Source organism: Neophocaena asiaeorientalis, unplaced genomic scaffold, assembly GCF_003031525.2.
Source record: "Neophocaena asiaeorientalis asiaeorientalis breed wild unplaced genomic scaffold, Neophocaena_asiaeorientalis_V1.1 scaffold71, whole genome shotgun sequence".
NCBI lineage: Eukaryota > Metazoa > Chordata > Mammalia > Artiodactyla > Phocoenidae > Neophocaena > Neophocaena asiaeorientalis.
The window spans coordinates 1,749,696-1,769,053 of NW_020175439.1; positions in this window are offsets into that span (position 1 = coordinate 1,749,696).

The window sequence follows — 19,358 nt, forward strand, 5'->3', positions numbered from 1 at the left end:
AATTATAGTTCTTGGCAGACTAGGTATCAAAAAAAAATTTTAAACGCCCAGTGCAAAACATCTTTAAAATGCTGGTTAAATTAAAAAAAAATTCTTGCAGATGCATGGCTGATTTATCAAGAATGCAGGAGAGATCCTCAGAAGCCAAAATAAAGAGCAGTGGGGAAGGGATCACGAGGCTGGAGAGATATGAGAGATCCAGCCACGTCAACCTTTGGTAGCCTAGAGGTTTAGCTTTAAAAGATGATGAGCATGGCAGACAAGAGACAATGTAGGTCCAGGGAAGGTAGGATATTATATTGGACTTTGCATAAAGCAAGGAATCTCCAAAAGGCAGTATACTTGGTGAGTAAACTAGAAAACAATTCACCACACAGAGGAAGATGTCAAAGAAAATTTTCTGTCTCAGTCTTGGCCATAAATGGAGGCAAAAAATAAGTCATTCTTGATAATTCAAGACTACAAACCCACCCTCAAATGGGTTTGGTGACAGAATTTATAGAATCTGAATGGTCCCCAAAACACAAGCAGACATTTTCATTCAAATTAGTCCTAGGTTGGTGGTGCCCCAGACATTTAGCAAAATGTAAACCAAATCTATCTCAAGAAATTCAACTTGCACATAAACCTCAAAAAAATGAATTAAACCACTAATAAAATTTCAAGGAAAATAAACCCATACTACAACATGATGAGACACGAAGAGTAAGTTATTGTGAACAAGTATCATTATAAAATATTTCAGGGGACGTCCCTGGCGGTCCAGTGGTTAGGACTTTGTCTTCCAATGCAGGGGGTGCATGTTCAATCCCCGGTCAGGAGCTAAGATCCCACATGCCTTGCAGCCAAAAAAACAAAACATAAAACAGAAGCAATATTTTAACAAATTAAATAAAGACTGAAAATCTTAAAGAAAAAAAATTTCAGGACAAGACTCACAAAAGCATCAGTTATAAAAATGATTGATGCAGAATATAAAATAAATACATTTAATATATTTAATGAAATAGGAGAAAATATAGGAAAGCATGAGTCTATAAAAAAATTAGCTGAGTTATAAAAGAACCAGAGGCAGTCACCTTGCTCCACCCTACATCATGCTTATAGACGTTTAGGTGGCTGTCGCCTCCAAGCTGTGGGCCCTACAGGGCAAAAACAATCTGATTTTCCCAGGGCCCCATCACTCAGAAAAGCCTGGCATGCAGTGACCTCAATAAAATATTCCTGTATTGAGTCTGCCCCTTCCATGGCCCCAGAGCCCCCCTGGTGCCATGGACTCTGGCTGCTAGCATCCTGTCAGTGTGCACTCTGGAATGCAAAATATAATTAATGAATTTTTAAAAATAAAAAATATCACAGTGTGTGGATTAAACAGCAGATTAGACAGAACCGAAGAAATAATTAAAACATCTGAAGAAATTACACAAAATACAACAAAGAAAGCCAAAGAGATAGAATATATGTAATAAAGATGAGCAAACAGCACAGAGGGAGGTCTAACAAATATATACTTACAATACTGAAAGATGAATGGGAAAATAAAGGAGAGCTAACAATATTTCCAAAATGATTAAAGATATGAATTTTTGGATTCAAGAAGCCCAATATAGTGCAAACAGTAAGAAAACAAAACAAAGCAAAACCAGAAATCTAGACTTAAACCATCACTGGAAAACAGTTAACATTGTACACAATGGTGAAAGACTAAAACTTTTCCCTCTAAGATCAGGAACAAAACAAGGATGCTCACTTTCACCAATGCTATGCAACACTATACTGGAACTTACAGCCAGGGCAATCAGGCAAGAAAAAAAATAAATAAATAAAAGACATACAAATTGGAAAGAAGTAAAACTATTTCTACTCACAAATAATATGATCCTCTATGTAGAAAATACCCCCCTCAAAAAAAAAAAACATTAAAAAACTAATAGAGGTAATAAACTAATTCAGCAAAGCTGCAGGTAAACACTCAAAAATTAGTTGGGTTGTAGGGACTTACCTGGTAGCCCAGTGGGTAAGACTCTGCACTCCCAATGAAGGGCGCCCAGGTTCAATCCCTGGCTGGGGAACTAGATTCTGCACGCATGCCACAACTAAGAGTTCGCATGCCACAACTAAGTCTGCATGCTGCAACTAAATATCCCACATGCCGCAACGAAAATCCCATGTGCCGCGACTAAGACCTGGTGCAGCCAAAATAAATAAATAATAAATAAATAAACAAACATTAAAAAAATAAAAGGTCTAGGTCCTTAAAAAAATAATTATTAAAAAAAATCAGTTGGGTTGCTAATACCAGCAGTAAACATTCTGAAAAGGAAATTAAGAAAACAATTCCATTTATAATAGCATCCAAACAGCAAAATTGGCTCAGGATAAATTTAACCAAGGAGGTAAAAGATTTGTACACTGAGAAGTATAAAAAATTGCTGAAAGAAATTAAAGAGCTAAAGGAATGGAAAGATATCCTGTGTTCATGGACTGGAGAACAATATTGTTAGATGGCAATACTACGTAAAATTATCTACAGAGCCCTAGAAATTCCTATCAAAATTCCAGTGGCCTTTTCTGTAAAAATAGAAAAGTCAATCCTCAAGTTCATATGGAACAGCAAGGGGCCCCAAATAGCCAAAATAATCTTAAAAAAGAAGGACCAAGGGCTTCCCTGGTGGCGCAGTGGTTGAGAGTCCGCCTGCCGATGCAGGGGACACGGGTTCGTGCCCCGGTCCGGGAAGATCCCACATGCCGTGGAATGGCTGGGCCCATGAGCCATGGCCGCTGAGCCTGCGTGTCCGGAGCCTGTGCTCCGCAACGGGAGAGGCCACAACAGTGAGAGGCCCGGGTACCGCAAAAAAAAAAAAAAAAAAGAAGGACCAAGTTGGAGGCCTCCCACTCTCTGCTTAGAAACTTACTTACTACAAAGCTACAGTAATCAAAACAGGGTGCTACTGGTATGAGTACCTTAGACCTTAGACCAATGCAATGAAATTGAGTGTCCAGAAATAGACCCATATATCTGTGACCAATTTATTTTCAACAAGGATACCAAGACTATTCAATGGGGAAAATAACACTCTTTTCAATGAATGGATATCCATATGAAAAAAATGAAGTTGGACTCCTACCTCACAGCACACAGAAAAATTAACTCAAAATGGATCAAAGACCTAAATGCAAGAACTAAAGCTGCAAAAGTATTAGAAGAAAAAATAGGAGTAAAACTTCATGTACTTGGATGATGTATTCTTAGATTAGCCACTAAAAGTATAAGCAACAGAAGAAAAAATAGATAACTTTGACTTCATCAAAATTAAGAACTTTTGTACATCGAAGGACATTATTAAGTAAAAAGACAACATCAAAATGGAAAATAATATTTGCAAATTATATCTGATAAGGGTCTACTGTCCCAAATATATAAAAACTCTTACAACTTGGCAACAAAAAGACAGATAATCCAATTTAAAAATGGGCAAAGGACTTGAATAGACATTTCTCACAAGAAGAATATACTAATGGTAAACAAAAACTGCTCTGCATCATTAGTCACTAAAGAAATGCAAATCAAAACCACGAGGTACCACTTCATACCCACTAGGATAACTGTAACAATAAAACAAAAACAGAAAATAACTGTTGGTGAGGATGTGGAGAAACTGGAATCCCTATGCATTGCTAGTGGGAATGTAAAATGGCGCACCCACTGTGGAAAAGTTTGGCAGTTCCCAAAAATGTTAAACAAATAATTGTCATATGACCCAGCAATTCTACTCCTAGGTATACACCCAAAAGAATTGAAAATAGAGACTCAAACAGAGACTTGTATGCTGATGCCAACATTCATTGCAGCATTATTCACAACAGCCCCAAAGTGGAAACAGTCCAAATATCCATCAACAGATGAATGGATGAACAAAATGTGATATATATATATATATATATATATCTCATATATGTTATACATATAATTATATATGAATATAATAGAATATTACTTGGACATAAAAGGAATGAAGTACTGATACATGCTGCAATATGGTTAAACTTCAAAAACATGCTAAGTGAAAGAAGCCAGACACAAAAAGTCACATATAGTATGATTCCATTTTTATGAAAAATCTATAATAGATAAATCCATAGAGACAGAAAGTGAATTGTAGTTGCCAGGGGCTGGAAGGAGGGTAGAATGGGAAATGACTGCTCAGTGTATACAGGGGTTTCTTTTGGGGTGATGAAAGTGTTTTGGAACTAGATACCAATCATCACAATTCACTCCCCAACTATGCCCTCCTTGCCTAATCTATTACCACTCAATATCTGAAAAAAAAAAAAAAAAAGGCAATTCCATTAGCAAGGGAGAAGAAGAAAATGACTGTTAGGGTGGCATCCAATATGATGCCAACAGCCATTTTTAATTTTATGTATGTACCATGATTTAATTAAGAAATTCCATGTTGAAGGCTATTTATGTTGCTGCTAATTTTACACTGTTATACAGAAAGCTGTAATGAACATACTTGTATCTTATTTATATTTCTTAATTTTTCCTTAAGATAAATTCTTAGAAATAGAATTCTTGTATTAAAGCAAACTTGTAACATTAAAAAATATGTATTACCAAATTATCCTCCAAAATGTTTAAGCAAATACATGCTCTCATCAGAAGAGTATGAGAGCACCCACTTCTTCACACTCTTAAAAACATTAATTAGTTTATCACTATTTTAAATATTTGAAAATATAATTTAAAATTGTATAACTTCTTTTAAAATTTAGTTTTTAAACTACAAAAGCAGAAGTTGCTTTTTGGAAAAAACTTAACAGTCCAAACATGTAAAAAGTAAACATCCTTCCTCTCCCACCCCCAACTGCTACTATCTCATTCACCAGTGGTAATCACGTTTAACAACTTTTTAATTCCACAACTACAGGGACCTTATCTTGTTCTTTGCTGAATCCCTGGTTAATGGCCCAGTTCCTGGTATATACTGAATTTAATACATATTTATTTGTAAAAATGGCATCATAGCTGGCATTATTTTCTGAAACTTGACCTTTTCCTCCAATAAATTATAAATATCTTTCTATTCTTTGTATATATAGATCTGCTTTGTTTTTTAAAAATATGAATAGTATTCCATTGTATGGATGTAACATAATTTATCAACCCCCTAGATTATCCCAGTTTTTCACTATTTTAAGCACCAGTGAAATGCGTATCCTTGGAAGTATATCTTTGTTTTGTAGTGCAAATATTTCTGAGGGATAAGGCCTTATAACAGATTCAAGGTCAAAAAATATGTACCAAATTGCTTTCCAAAAGACTGCCCCAATTTATATTCTCTTCAACATGTGAACGTTTCCCTATTCTCAAGCCAGCATTTGATATCTTAAATATTTTTACCTTTGCTACGCTGAGTTGTTAAAATTTTATCTCATTATTTCAGTTTTAGGCATAACCACTTAGGCAGTGGTTTAACAGTTTCTTACAATTATTGGCCATTTGTATTTCATCTATAAATTGCCCTTTATATTCTCTACCTATTTTCATATTAGTTTCTTATTTTGTCTTTTTCTTATTTATCTGAAGGAATTACTGATATATTAGAGATAGTTACCTTTTTTCTACTAAATATTTTGAAACATTTTCTCCCCAGGTTGTTATTTGTTCCTTAACACTATTGATGGTATCTTTACCATACATGAATTTCAAAATCAAAAATGTCTTTTTTGGTAGAGTACTTAATATGGTGACTTAATTGCTGTAGCTTACAACATAATATTTTGCTATCTGGTATGGCGAGCCCCTTCTCAACACTCTTTTTTTAAATGTCTTCACTTTTTGCATAGCCAATTTAATTTACCAGATTTCAATAAAAACTGCTTCTCTTCTTTTTCAAAAATGTTGTGAATGGACTACCATGTCAAATCACCCAGTTCAAATGCTCTGATTCTTTCCTCTCTCTCCCCAGTAGTCTATCTCTTCAAGAATTCTCAAATGTTGGGACGTCCCTGGTGGTCCAATGCAGGGGGCCTGGGTTTGATCCCTGGTCGGGGAACTAGATCCCACATGCATGCCTTAACTAAGAAGCCCGCAGGCCGCAACTAAAGATCTTGCACACCACAACTAAGACCTGATGCAGCCAAAATAAATAAATATTTATTTAAAAAAGAATTCTCCAATCTTTTCCCTTTTCACTGTTCCCACAGTCATGGCCTTAGTTCAGGCCTCACCACTTATGAATTGAAATACTGCAATAATCCACCACCACGTTTCCCAATCTCCAATCTGACCCTCATCCAATCCATTCTCCACAATGTGATCAAAGATATTTTTCTTTTAAAAAATTGATTATGTGACTACATATTTGAAATTCTCCAGAGTGGTATGTGGATCTTTTAGTTTATCATGACAATGTCTACCTATTACTTCGGTCTCCTCTATGCCCATTTCTCTATAATTTCTTGCTGATTCTCTTTCCAGTCCCTTATTACTCTTCCTTCTGTCTAGAAACTTTTCCTTTGGTTTCTCATATAATCATTTCTTTCTCCCCTAAAAACTTGGCTCAAGATTCGCCTTTTCCAGAAATATCCATTTGTGATGACACAGTGTCTAGTACGTACGTTTGTGACAGCACCTATCAAGCCATTCTGTATAGGAATGTTCACAGAAATTTTGTTCACAATAACCAGAAAACCTAAATGTCCAGCAGTAATAAAGTTGGTAAATAAGTTATACTTTATTCATGCACTGGAATGCTAAACATCAATAAATAAACAACAAATTACTGATACATGAAACAATATGGATAAAACCTTACAGACATAATGTTGACTAAAGAAAGACAGACACAAAAGAGCATCCCACCAGCCATAACGGAAAACTTAATGAATCATTGGCATTGGGTAGAGTACACAGAAGGATAATGCCTCTAAAGTAGGGAATAGTTAGTTACAAATTAAGCCTTACTTCAATCCTGCCTAACAAATCTTAAAATTAAGACTAGAAAGGATCAAACTATCTCACAGTAACTTAACTGTGTCCAAGGACAAAACTCAAGAATATTCATAGGAATACAAAAATACCCAGAATCCAATAAAGTAAAATTCACAATGTCCAGACTCCAATCAAAACTTGTCAGAGGGCTTCCCTCGTGGCACAGTGGTTGAGAGTCCACCTGCCAATGCAGGGGACACGGGTTCCTTCCCCGGTCCGGGAATATCCCACATGCTGCGGAGTGGCTGGGCCTGTGAGTCATGGCCACTAAGCCTGCGCGTCCAGAGCCTGTGCTCCGCAACAGAAGAGGCCACAACAGTGAGAGGCCCGCGTACTGCAGAAACAAAACAAAAACAAAAAAAGAAAACAAAACCTTGTCAGACACGCAAAATAGCAGGGGGAGAAAATGGTCCATAATGATGAAAAAACCCAGTCAATAAAAACCAACCCAGAATTCACAAAGATGAAAGAATTAGTAGACAAATACATTAAAACTGTATGCCACATGTTCAATTTTCAGTAAAGACACGGAAGACATGAAAAAGATCTACTAAAACTTTTAGAGAAAAAAACTAGAATAGATGAAATGAAAAATATATTGGATGGTATTAACAGCAGATTTGTTGTGGTAGAAGAAAAAATAATGAGATTGAGCATATAGCAATAGAAACTACCCAAAACTAAACATAAAAAGATAATTTTTAGGGCTTCCCTGGTGGCACAGTGGTTGAGAGTCCGCCTGCCGATGCAGGGGAGACGGGTTCATGCCCCAGTCCAGGAGGATCCCACATGCCGCGGAGCAGCTGGGCCCGTGAGCCATGGCCTCTGAGCCTGTGTGTCCGGAGCCTGTGCTCCGCAACGGGAGAGGCCACAGCAGTGAGAGGCCTGCATACCGCAAAAATAAAAAACAAAACAAAACGAAACAAAAAACAACAAAAAAAGATAGTTTTTAAAATGAGCAGAAAAAATAAATAAAATGAGCAGAGCATAAATCATCCACAGAATAACTTCAAGAGCCTAATATATGTGTAATTGGAGTCCTCAAAAGAGAGGAAAGAGAGAGGGAGACAGGAAAATATTTCAAGAAATAAAAGTCTAAAAATTTTCAAACTTGATGAAAATTATAAACCCATATATTCAAGAAGCCTAACCAACCCCAATATAAGAAACATGAGAAAAACTACACCAAGGCACATCATAATCAAATTGCTCAAAAACAGTGAAAAATAGAAAATATAAAAAGTAGCCAGAGTAGAAAAAGGACACATTATGTAGAAAGGAATATAGACAAGGAATATAGCAGGTTTTTTTCCCAGACACAATGCAATAGAAAAGACAGTGATGCAACATTGTTAAAGTAGTAAAAGAAAAAACTGCCCACCTAGAATTCTATACCTAACAAAAATATTTTTCAAAACCAAAGGCTAAATACAGACTTTTTCACATGTACAAAACCCGAAAACATTCTTCATGAGTAGACCTGCACTACAAGGAATGTTAAAGGAGGTCCTTAAGGCAGAAGAAAAATAATACCAAATGGAAATACAGATCTACACAAAGAAATGCAGAGCAATGGAAATCATAACTCCTTGGATAAATATGTAAGAATTTAAAATATAAATTCCTTTAAAATATAATTTTTAAACAAAAATAATAACAATGTATTATGGGATTTGTAATATATGTAAAAGTATGGCAACAACATTAATATACGCAGGCTTTTATGCCACACATGAGGTGGCATAATATCCCTTAAAAGTAATTGAAGGAATTTAAAATGTATGCTATAAACCCTAAGATTTTTTTTAATTTTTTAAAATTAATTAATTTATTTTTGGCTGCATTGGGTCTTTGTTGCTGTGCGTGGACTTTATCTAGTTGTGGGGAGTGGGGGCTACTCTTTATTGCAGTGTGTGGACCTCTCATTGAAGTGGCTTCTCTTGTTGCAGAGCATGGGCCCTAGGCACGTGGTCTTCAGTAGTTGTGGCTCACAGGCTCAATAGTTGTGGCTCACAGGCTCTAGAGCGCAGGCTCAGTAGTTGTGGCGCACAGGCTTAGTTGCTCCACAGCATGTGATCTCCCGGACCAGGACTCGAACCCATGTCCCTTGCATTGTCAGGCAGATTCTTAACCACTGCACCACTAGGGAAGTCCCTAAATCCTAAGTATTAAAATCACACACACACACAAAAAGAGTTATAGCCTAAGATAATACTAAATATAAATGGTCTAAACACACCCAATCAAAACACAGAACTTGTCAGATTGGGTAAAAAAAGCAAGATAATTACATGCTGTCTATAAGAAATATACTTTAAAGACAAAACATCAATAGGTTAAAAGTAAAAGAATAGAAAAATATATCATGTTAACATTAATTAAAAGAAAGATTAATATTACCATTAATTATTAGCAAAGTAGATTTTAGAGCAAAGAATGTTACCAGAGATTTTAAAAGGTCAATTTTTATAATGATAAAGGGGTAAATTAAGCAAGAGAATATAACAATCTAAAGATATTTATTCATCTAATAAGAGAGTTTTAAAATACACAAAGCAAAAATTAATAGAATTACAAGGAGAAATAGAAAATCCACAATTCTACTAAATGACTTCAATAATGCTTTTTCAATAATTAATAGCAGAAAATCAGTAATGATATGGTAGATTTTACAAACACTATCAACTAAGTTGACCTAATTGACATATATAGAAAACTATCCAACAACAGAAGAATATGCATTCTTTTCAAGGGCATATGGAATATTTTACCAAGGTAGACCATATTCTGTGCCATAAAGCAAGTTTCAATAAATACAACAATATTCAAGTCATATATAGTATGTTCTTAGATCACAGAGAAATCAGAAATCAATAATGGAAGATCTCTGGAAAATCTCCAAATATTTGGACACCAAATAAAACACATACAAGTAACACATGGGTTAAAGCAGTAATCCCAAGAAAAATACAAATTATTTTGTGCTGAATAAAAGTGAAAACAAGCATATAAAACTCTGTAATATTTACTAATGCAGCACTTGGGAGAAATTTATAGCACTAGAGTTATTAGAAAAGAAGATCTCAAATCAATGATTTCAGCTTTTACCTCAAGAAACTAGAAAAAATGGGCAAGTTAAACCCAAAATAAACAAGAGAAAGGATAAGAGCAGAAATCAAAGAAATAAAAACCAGAGAAACCATAGACAAAATCAGTGAAACTACAGGCTAGTGCTTTGAAAAATTAACAAAATTGATAAATCTCTAACCTGATCAGGGAAAAAAGACACAAATCATCAATATCAGGAATAAGAAGATGACATCAGTATAGATTTCACAGATACCAAACGGATAATAAGGGAACATTATGAATAACTTTAAGCCAACAAATTTGACAATTTAAATGAAATGGACAAACCCATGAAAGATACAAACTACCAAGGCTCACTCAAGAAGGAGTAGACAACCTAAATATACAATTACCTATTAAAGAAACTGAATTTTTGGTTAAATCCTTCCCCAAAATCTTCCCTTTCAGATCCAAATGGCTTTACTGGTGAATTCTGTGACGCATTTAAGGAAGAAATAATACTAATTCTATACAAACTCTTCCCAAAAAATTGAAGAAGAGGAAAACTTTTCAACTTATTCTGAGTCCCACCAGACAAAGACATTATGGAAAATGAAAACTACAAATCAATATCCCTCATGAAATCAATATCCCTCAGAAATGCAAAATTCTACACAAAATTTAGCAAATTGACTCCAAAAATATATACAATGGATAAAACATCATGACCAAGTTGGGTTTATCCCAGGAATGCAAGGTTGTTTTACATCTGAAAATCAATTGATATACTTCACCATATTAACACAATCTTAAAAGAAAACCATACAATCATTTCAACAGACACAGATAATGCCTTTGAAAAAAATCCAACATCCAGTCCTAATAAAAACTCTCAGCAAACTAGGAATAAACGGAAACTTCATGGAACTATAAAGGGCATCTATAAAAAAATCTACAGTTAGCATCATATTTAAAGGTAAAAATAGAATGCTTTCCCCTAAGATTGGGAAGAAGACAAGGATGACTGCTCTCACCATCTCTATTAAACATTTTATTGGGGATTTTAGCCAATGCAACAAGGCAAGAAAAAGACAGTAATGCCACCCAAATTGGAAAGGAAGAATTAAAACTCATTATTTGCATGACATAATTGTCTATGTAGAAAACCCTAAAGAAAAAAGATGCTAAAACTAATAAGTGAGTTTGTGATTAGCAAATTTTCAGGATACAAGATTAGTATATAAAAATCAATTGTATATCTATATACCAGTAATGAACAATTGGAAAAATAATAACATTTATAACATCAAAAATATGAAACGTCTAGGGATAAATCTGACGAAAGATATGAGAGATTTGTCACTGGAAACTTCAAAACATTGCTGAGACTAATTAAAGAAAATATGAATAAATGAAGATTTATACTTTTTTCATGTTTCAGAAGCCTTAATATTATGAAGATGAAAATTCTTCCAAATTTGAGCTATACAGAGTCAATGAAACACTAGTAGGCTTTTCTTTTTTTGGTAGAACTTGAAAGTTTAATTATAAAATTCATATAAAGTGCAAAAGACCTACAATAGCCAAAACAATTTTGAAAAAGAACAAATTTGGAGAGCTAATACTACATGACTTCAACACTTATTATAGCACTACAGTAATAAATATAGTGTGGTATTGGTGTAAAGATGACAGAGAAATCATTGGAACATAACAGAGTCCAAAAATAGAATCATACATACATATATGGACAACTGATTTTTTACAAAGGGCAAAGGTAATTCACTGGAGAAAAGACACTGCTTTCAACAAATGAGGAAAGGACATGGGAGAAAAGAATACTATCTTGAATGGAGAGAATTTCAAAGGGCACATAAACAGAAAATGGATTAGTGGTTGCCAGGGTCGGGGCCAGGGGTGGGGGCAAGAGTAGGGTAAATGGGTGAAGGCGGTCAAAGGATACAAACTTCCAGTTACAAGAGAAGTAAGTTCTGACATGTAATATACAGTGTGGTGACTACAGTTAACAATACTGTATTGTATATTTGAAAGTTACTAAAAGAGTAGATTTTTAAAGTTCTCACCACAAAACAAATTATAACTATGTGAGGTGATATATTAACTAACTTTATTGTGGTAATCACTTTGCCATATATACATATATAAAATCACTACACTGTACATCTTAAACTTACACAATTATATCAATCATATATGTCAATTATATGTCAATAAAGCTGGGGAAAAATAAATTTAAAAAGTTGTTCAACATCATTAATGATTAAAGAAACAAATTATTTTCCCACAGTCTTATCATTGATCCTATGAAAGGTTGACAATAGTCCCCCAAATCCAGGCCAGTTCTCCAGTGTGCTCTTAGAAGTGGGGTGTCCCGTCTGTAGACACAGAAGGGTAACTGAAACATGATAAAACTTATTCTGTTTACATCTGTCTCTACAACCTTGAGAGAAACATATCAGTGTACTGGGTTTCCATGCTCAACTCTGGGCAACAGGGGAACTAAACAAGATATTCCCTCAGTCCTTGCCAACTCTAATATATCTTCTCAGATTGACTTAAAGGTATATTTTCTCTTAACTCAAGGGAAGATGACTCACCTTTCTGGAGTGGGCACGCAGTGACAAATGCTATGCCATGGACCTTACATTAACTATTTCATTTAATCTCTACCACTACACTGCAAGATTATTATAGATGAGAAAATTGAAGCTCAGAGAACCTAAGTAACAATACACTTCAGTATTCTTGGTTTTTTCCACTGTATTATAAAGAATCAATGAATTTTCCCCTGCTTATTTGCAAATCAAAGTATGAAAGAGGCTCTGAAGGACATCCAATTGATTAAAATTATAATAATTAGTAGAAGTTTCACATGAAATACTGAAAACAATTTTAACATTGTGTATTCCTGTGATAGGCCCTGATATTTACAATTTTATGTGTTGCAGTTTTAAAGTAAGAAGAACTCTGGTCTTGGAGACAGAAAAACTTGATCTCAAATCCCAGCTCTGCTGCTTACCAGTGGTATAATATTGATCGAGAACCTGATTTTCTATGCTGACCCTGACTTCACAGTCTTCCAATCGTATGCTATCCATAATTCTATGATTACATTAACCATCATTTGACTTCTTTTGAAGTTAGTTGTTTGTGTGACCCTCTTCTCAACCAATATATTGTGAGCTGCTGGAGGACAATCACTTTGCGTCACTGACAGCACCCAGAAAGTTACTTGTATGAAAAAATTCACCATACATATTTATTAGATTAATATCTTATTATAAATAAAACCAAGATTGGCAATACTAAGAGCTGGCGAAAAAATAGGGAGGCAATCTGGTCAGGAGAACAATTTGTCAATGATTATTAAAAGGTGTACTATAAAGAATAAGACCCAAATATTCCCCCTACACCCTTCCACACCATACTCCAGGCTTCCTCCACCCATATCTCAATCCCCTGACTATCTTTCAGTTCTTTGAATTGAGAGGAAACTAATTAAGAACAGGGACCATGTTTTATTTGTCTTTAAATTCTCAGAGATAGCATAGTATAATGCTCAATAGATGATTGTTGAAGTGAACTGAACGGTCATTTTGAGAAGGAAGAGATCGTTGCATGCAGAATATTCATCTCTAGAGGTAAGGTTACAGTTTTAATTTATTTTCAGTTGCTAGTCCTCCATAAGTAGGGAAATTCTATACCAAAGCCTGAAGAAAAGTGCATCATAAAACATGGTTCAGTCCATCCGAGTACTGTTTCAATTTTAGCACAGAATATGTTGAACTTCAGTGTTCCTGATTCACACTTTTTGATGCAAATACAACAAACTTTCAATTATTCAAGGGTGAACTATCAAATTTGTAGGTTAGCTAGGCTTTTTGCTTCTTCTACTCCCTCTAGCTACGTAGACCTTTGAGTGCTTCTCTTTCCTTCCTTGTGCATCAATGGCAGTGGGATTAACACATTACGAATAAAGGAAACATCTGTGATGTTTAAATGGCAGTAAGGCATGCACAGAAATCCAATACCACCTGTATGTAGTTCTATTACTGGTCATAAATTGTACTGAAATAAAACTGTCACAGTATTCAAAATTCAAAGGATATTTCTTGAAGCAGTTCATCAGAGAACAATGTTTCCTCATATCTTCCAAAGGAATAACTAAATTAAGCATTTTATTTATAATAATAAAAAATGTTATACTGATTCAAACCACTGGTAGCATCTACAGACATAACAGAAAGTGGATGTTGACATCATTGAAAGATTTGGTGAGTCAGGCTTATCCCAGCTTGCCTATGTTTGTGATTTAGTGGTAGGAAATCTACTAAGGGCCCCAATCACTTAGTGGTCAATTAATTTATTGTTTTGGTTCTATCCAAATCCTTTGCTTTGATCCAGCTGTAATCATCTCATAAAAGTAAGAAAAAGCAATCCTATTTATAAATTATGAGCATTTTCAGTCCTAGTAAATATAATTTATTCTTTATATTATTCCTTATATTTTTATGACTGTTAATACTTCACATAGGTGTGAATATAAGCTTCTATGCACACGAACACATACAACTCCCATTTGAATATCAAACCTTTGGAAAGGAAAAAAAAAGGCATATAGGGGAACCAACGTGTAAAGGTTTAATGTGTTTATGTCATCTAGTGAGTATACATACGTACATATATATGAAAAAGAAAACAATACAAAAACTGAGGAAAAGTTAAAGTGACTGAATGGTGGGCTTCAGAACTACCATGTATGGCTGCATGGATCATCAACTGCATAATTTTGGGGATAGCAGTTACTCTGACTACAAGGTGGATGGCGCCTCCTAAAGTTGTGCAATACGGCAGTCTTGGTGGACTTCCTTTTCTTTGGGATTTAAACATCTTGTTTTATAAAAAGAACTAGACTGTAACTACAGCTCCAGATCACACTTCTTAATCTCCTAGCATGGTTGGAAATAACTTGTTCCCTCACAAGGGGAAAGGGGAAGGAGAAAGAAAAGTAGAAAGAATAGAAAAAAGTATCTATATAGAGGTAATAGTGATAAAATAACAATAGCTAAAATTTTTGAACATTTATTATGTGCTAGGTATGGTTCATAGCATTTTGAACACATTAACTCTTTTAATCCTCACAACTACTGTAGGAGTAGGTACTATTACTTTCCACATAAAGTACCTTCCACTTTTCACAGATAAAGGAATTGAGGCCCAGAGATGTTAAATAACTAGCCCAACAGCACACAGCAGTAAGTGGGGAAGATGTGAGGTGGAAGAGTGAGAGCTGATTGGCTCCTTTGCTTTGCAAAATTGTGACCATCAGTTGAAGGTCAACTAGAGGCTCCTCTCATTTAAATCTGTATTTGCTCTTGCTAAAATAAATATTTTTATGGGGAAAAGCAGCCCTTTAAGAAGACCTTCTGGGGACTTCCCTGGTGGCACAGTGGATAGGACTCCGCGCTCCCAATGCAGGGGGTTGGGGTTCGATCCCTGGTCAGGGAACTAGATCCCACATGCATGCTGCAACTAAGAGTTCTCATGCTACAACTAAGAAGCCCTGGAGCCACAACTAAGGAGCCTACATGCTACAGCTAAGGACCTGGTGAACTGCAACTAGGGAGCCCCCTTGCCTCAACCAAGACCTGGCACAACCAAAATAAATAAATTAATTAATTAATTAAAAAATAGAAAGAAGACCTTCTGTCTTCAATCATAAAATCAGATTGAAAAATAAAGAAAAAAATAAGATCCAAATATAATTCTGAAAAACTAACAAATGTTCTCCAAAATAAGCCCCCAAATTGAAATTAAAATGCCTAGGGTACATTTATAGTTAGCAGAAATACTAAAGGAATAAACAATAATTTTTAATTGATTAACTAGCATTTTGTGAAAATGTCTGGCTTTTAGAATGAATAAATAGAAATGTTAGGAGGAGATGGGGAAACATCAGAGAAGCACCGACTTTTTTTAAAAAAAGGAGTGGTCACATATAGAGAAGCAGTCACAAGAGCCTCTAAACTAAAGGAAATGAGAGTTGGAGGTGGGGCACAGTTAGTAATACACAGCAAAAGAGGCCTAAAATATTTCTTTTTTTTTTTTGGAATTTTTGTATTTTATTTTATTTTCTTATAAGGCAGGTTCTCACTAGTTATCCATTTTATACATATTAGTGCATATATGTCAATCCCAATCTACCAATTCATCATACCACCACCACCCCCAGCCACTTTCCCCCCTGGCTGTCCATACGTTTGTTGTCTACATCTGTGTCTCAGTTTCTGCCCTGCAAACCAGTGCATCTGTACCATTTTTCTAGGTTCCACATATATGTGTTAATATACGATATCTGTTTTTCTCTTTCTGACTTCCTTCACTCTGTATGACAGTCTCTAGATCCATCCACATCTCTACAGAGGACCCAATTTTGTTCCTTTTTATAGCTGAGTAATATTCCATTGTATATATGTACCACATCTTCTTTATCCATTCATCTGTCGATGGGAATTTAGGTTGCTTCCATGACCTGGTTATTGTAAATAGTGTGGCAATGAACATTGGGGTGCATGTATCTTTTTGAATTATGCTTTTCTCAGGGTATATGCCCAGTAGTGAGATGGCTGGGTCATATGGTGGTTCTCTTTTTTAGTTTTCTAAGGAACCTCCATACTGTTCTCCATAGTGGCTGTATCAATTTACATTCCCACCAACAGTGGAAGAGGGTTTCCTTTTCTCCACACCCTCTCCAACATTTGTTGTTTGTAGATTTTCTGATGGTGCCCATTCTAATTGGTGTGAGGTGAAACTTCATTGTAGTATTGGTTTGCAGTTCTCTAATAATTAGTGATGTTGAGCACTTTTCATGTGCTTCTTGACCATCTGTATGTCTTCTTTGGAGAAATGTCTATTTAGGTGTTCTGCCCATTTTTGGATTGGGTTATTTGTTTCTTTAATATTGAGTAGCATAAGCTGTTTATATATTTTGGAGATTAATCCTTTGTCCGTTGATTTATTTGCAAATATTTTCTCCCATTCTGAGGGTTGTCTTTTCGTCTTGTTTGTAGTTTCCTTTCTTTTGCAAAAGCTTTTAAGTTTCATTAGGTCCATTTGTTTATTTTTGTTTTTATTTCCATTACTCTAGGGGGTGGATCTAAAAAGATCTTGCTGTGACTTATGTCATAGAGTGATCTTCCTATGTTTTCCTCTAAGAATTTTATAGTGTCCAGTCTTACATTAAGGTCTCTAATCCATTTCAAGTTTATTTTTGTGTAAGGCATTAGGGAGTGTTCTAATTTCATTCTTTTACATGTAGCTGTCCAGTTTTCCCAGCACCACTTATTGAAGAGACTGTCTTTTCTCCATTGTGTATCCTTGCCTCCTTGGTCATAGATTAGTTGACCATAGGTGCATGGGTTTATCTTTAGGCTTTCTATCCTGTTCCATTGATCTATATTTCTGTTTTTGTGCCAGTATCATATTGTCTTGCTTACTGTAGCTTTGTAGTATAGTCTGAATTCAGGAAGTCTGATTCCTCCAGCTCCATTATTTTCCCTCAGGACTGTTTTGGCTATTGAGAGTTTTTAGTGTCTCCATAAAATTTTTAAGATTTTTTGTTTTAGTTCTGTAAAAAATGCCATTGGTAATTTGATAGGGATTGCATTGAATCTGTAGATTGCTTTGGGTAGTATTGTCATTTTTACAATATTGATTCTTCCAATCCAAGAACATGATATATCTCTCCATCTGTTTGTATCATCTTTAATTTCTCTCATCAGTGACTGATAGTTTTCTGCATACAGGTCTTTTGTCTCCCTAGGTAGGTTTATTCATAGGTATTTTATTGTTTTTGTTGCAATGGTAAATGGGAGTGTTTCCCTAATTTCTCTTGCAGATTTTTCATCGTTAGTGTATAGGAATGCAAGAGATTTCTGTGCATTAATTTTATATCCTGCAACTTTACGAAATTCATTGATTAGCTCTCGTAGTTTCCTGGTAGCATCATTAGGATTCTCTATGTATAGTATCATGTCATCTGCAAATAGTGACAGATTTACTTCTTTTCCAATTTGGATTACTTTTATTTCTATTTCTTCTCTGATTGCCGTGGCTAGGACCTCCAAAACTATGTTGAAAAATAGTTTTTTTACCATTGAGAATGATGTTTGCTGTGGGTTTGTCGTATATAGTCTTTATTATGTTGAGGTAGCTTCCCTCTATGCCCCCTTTCTGGAGAGTTTTTATCATAAATCGGTGTTGAATTTTGTCAAAAGCTTTTTCTGCATCTGTTGAGATGATCATACGGTTTTTATTCTTCAGTTTGTTAAAATGGTGTATCACATTGATTGATTTGCATATACTGAAGAATCCCTGCGTCCCTGGGATAAATCCCACTTGATCATGGTGTGCGATCTTTTTAATATGTTGTTGGATTCTGTTTGCGAGTATTTTGTTGAGGATTTTTGCATCTATATTCATCAGTGTTATTGGTCTGTAATTTTCTTTTTTCGTAGTATCTTTTTCTGGTGATGGTGCCCTCACAGAATGAGTTTGGGAGTGTTCCTTTTCTGCAATTTTTTGGAAGAGTTTGAGAAGGATGGGTGTTAGCTCTTCTCTAAATGTTTGATAGAATTCACCTGTGAAGCCATCTGGTCCTGGACTTTTGTTTGTTGGAAGATTTTTAATCACAGTTTCAATTTCATTACTTGTGATTGGTCTCTTCATATTTTCTGTTTCTTCCTGGTTCAGTCTTGGAAAGTTATACATTTCTAAGTATTTGTCCATTTCTTCCAGGTTGTCCATTTTACTGGCATAGAGTTATTTGTAGTAGTTTCTTAAGATGATTTGTACTTCTGTGGTGTCTGTTGTAACTTCTCCTTTTCCATTTCTAATTTTATTGATTTGAGTCCTATCCCTCTTTTTCTTGATGAGTCTGGCTTATGGTTTATCAATTTTGTTTATCTTCTCAAAGAACCAGCTTTTAGTGTTATTGATCTTTGCTGTTGTTTTCTTTGTTTCTATTTCATTTATTTTGCTCTGATCTTTATGATTTCTTTCCTTCTGCTAACTTTGGGTTTTGTTTTTTCTTTTTTCTTTACTTCCTTTAGGTGTAAGGACAAATTGTTTATTGGGGATTTTTGTTTCTTGAGGTAGGTTTGTATTGCCATAAACTTCCCTCTTAGAACTGCTTTTGCTGCATCCCATAGGTTTTGGATCATTGTGTTTTCATTGTCATTTGTCTCTAGGTATTTTTTGATTTCCTCTT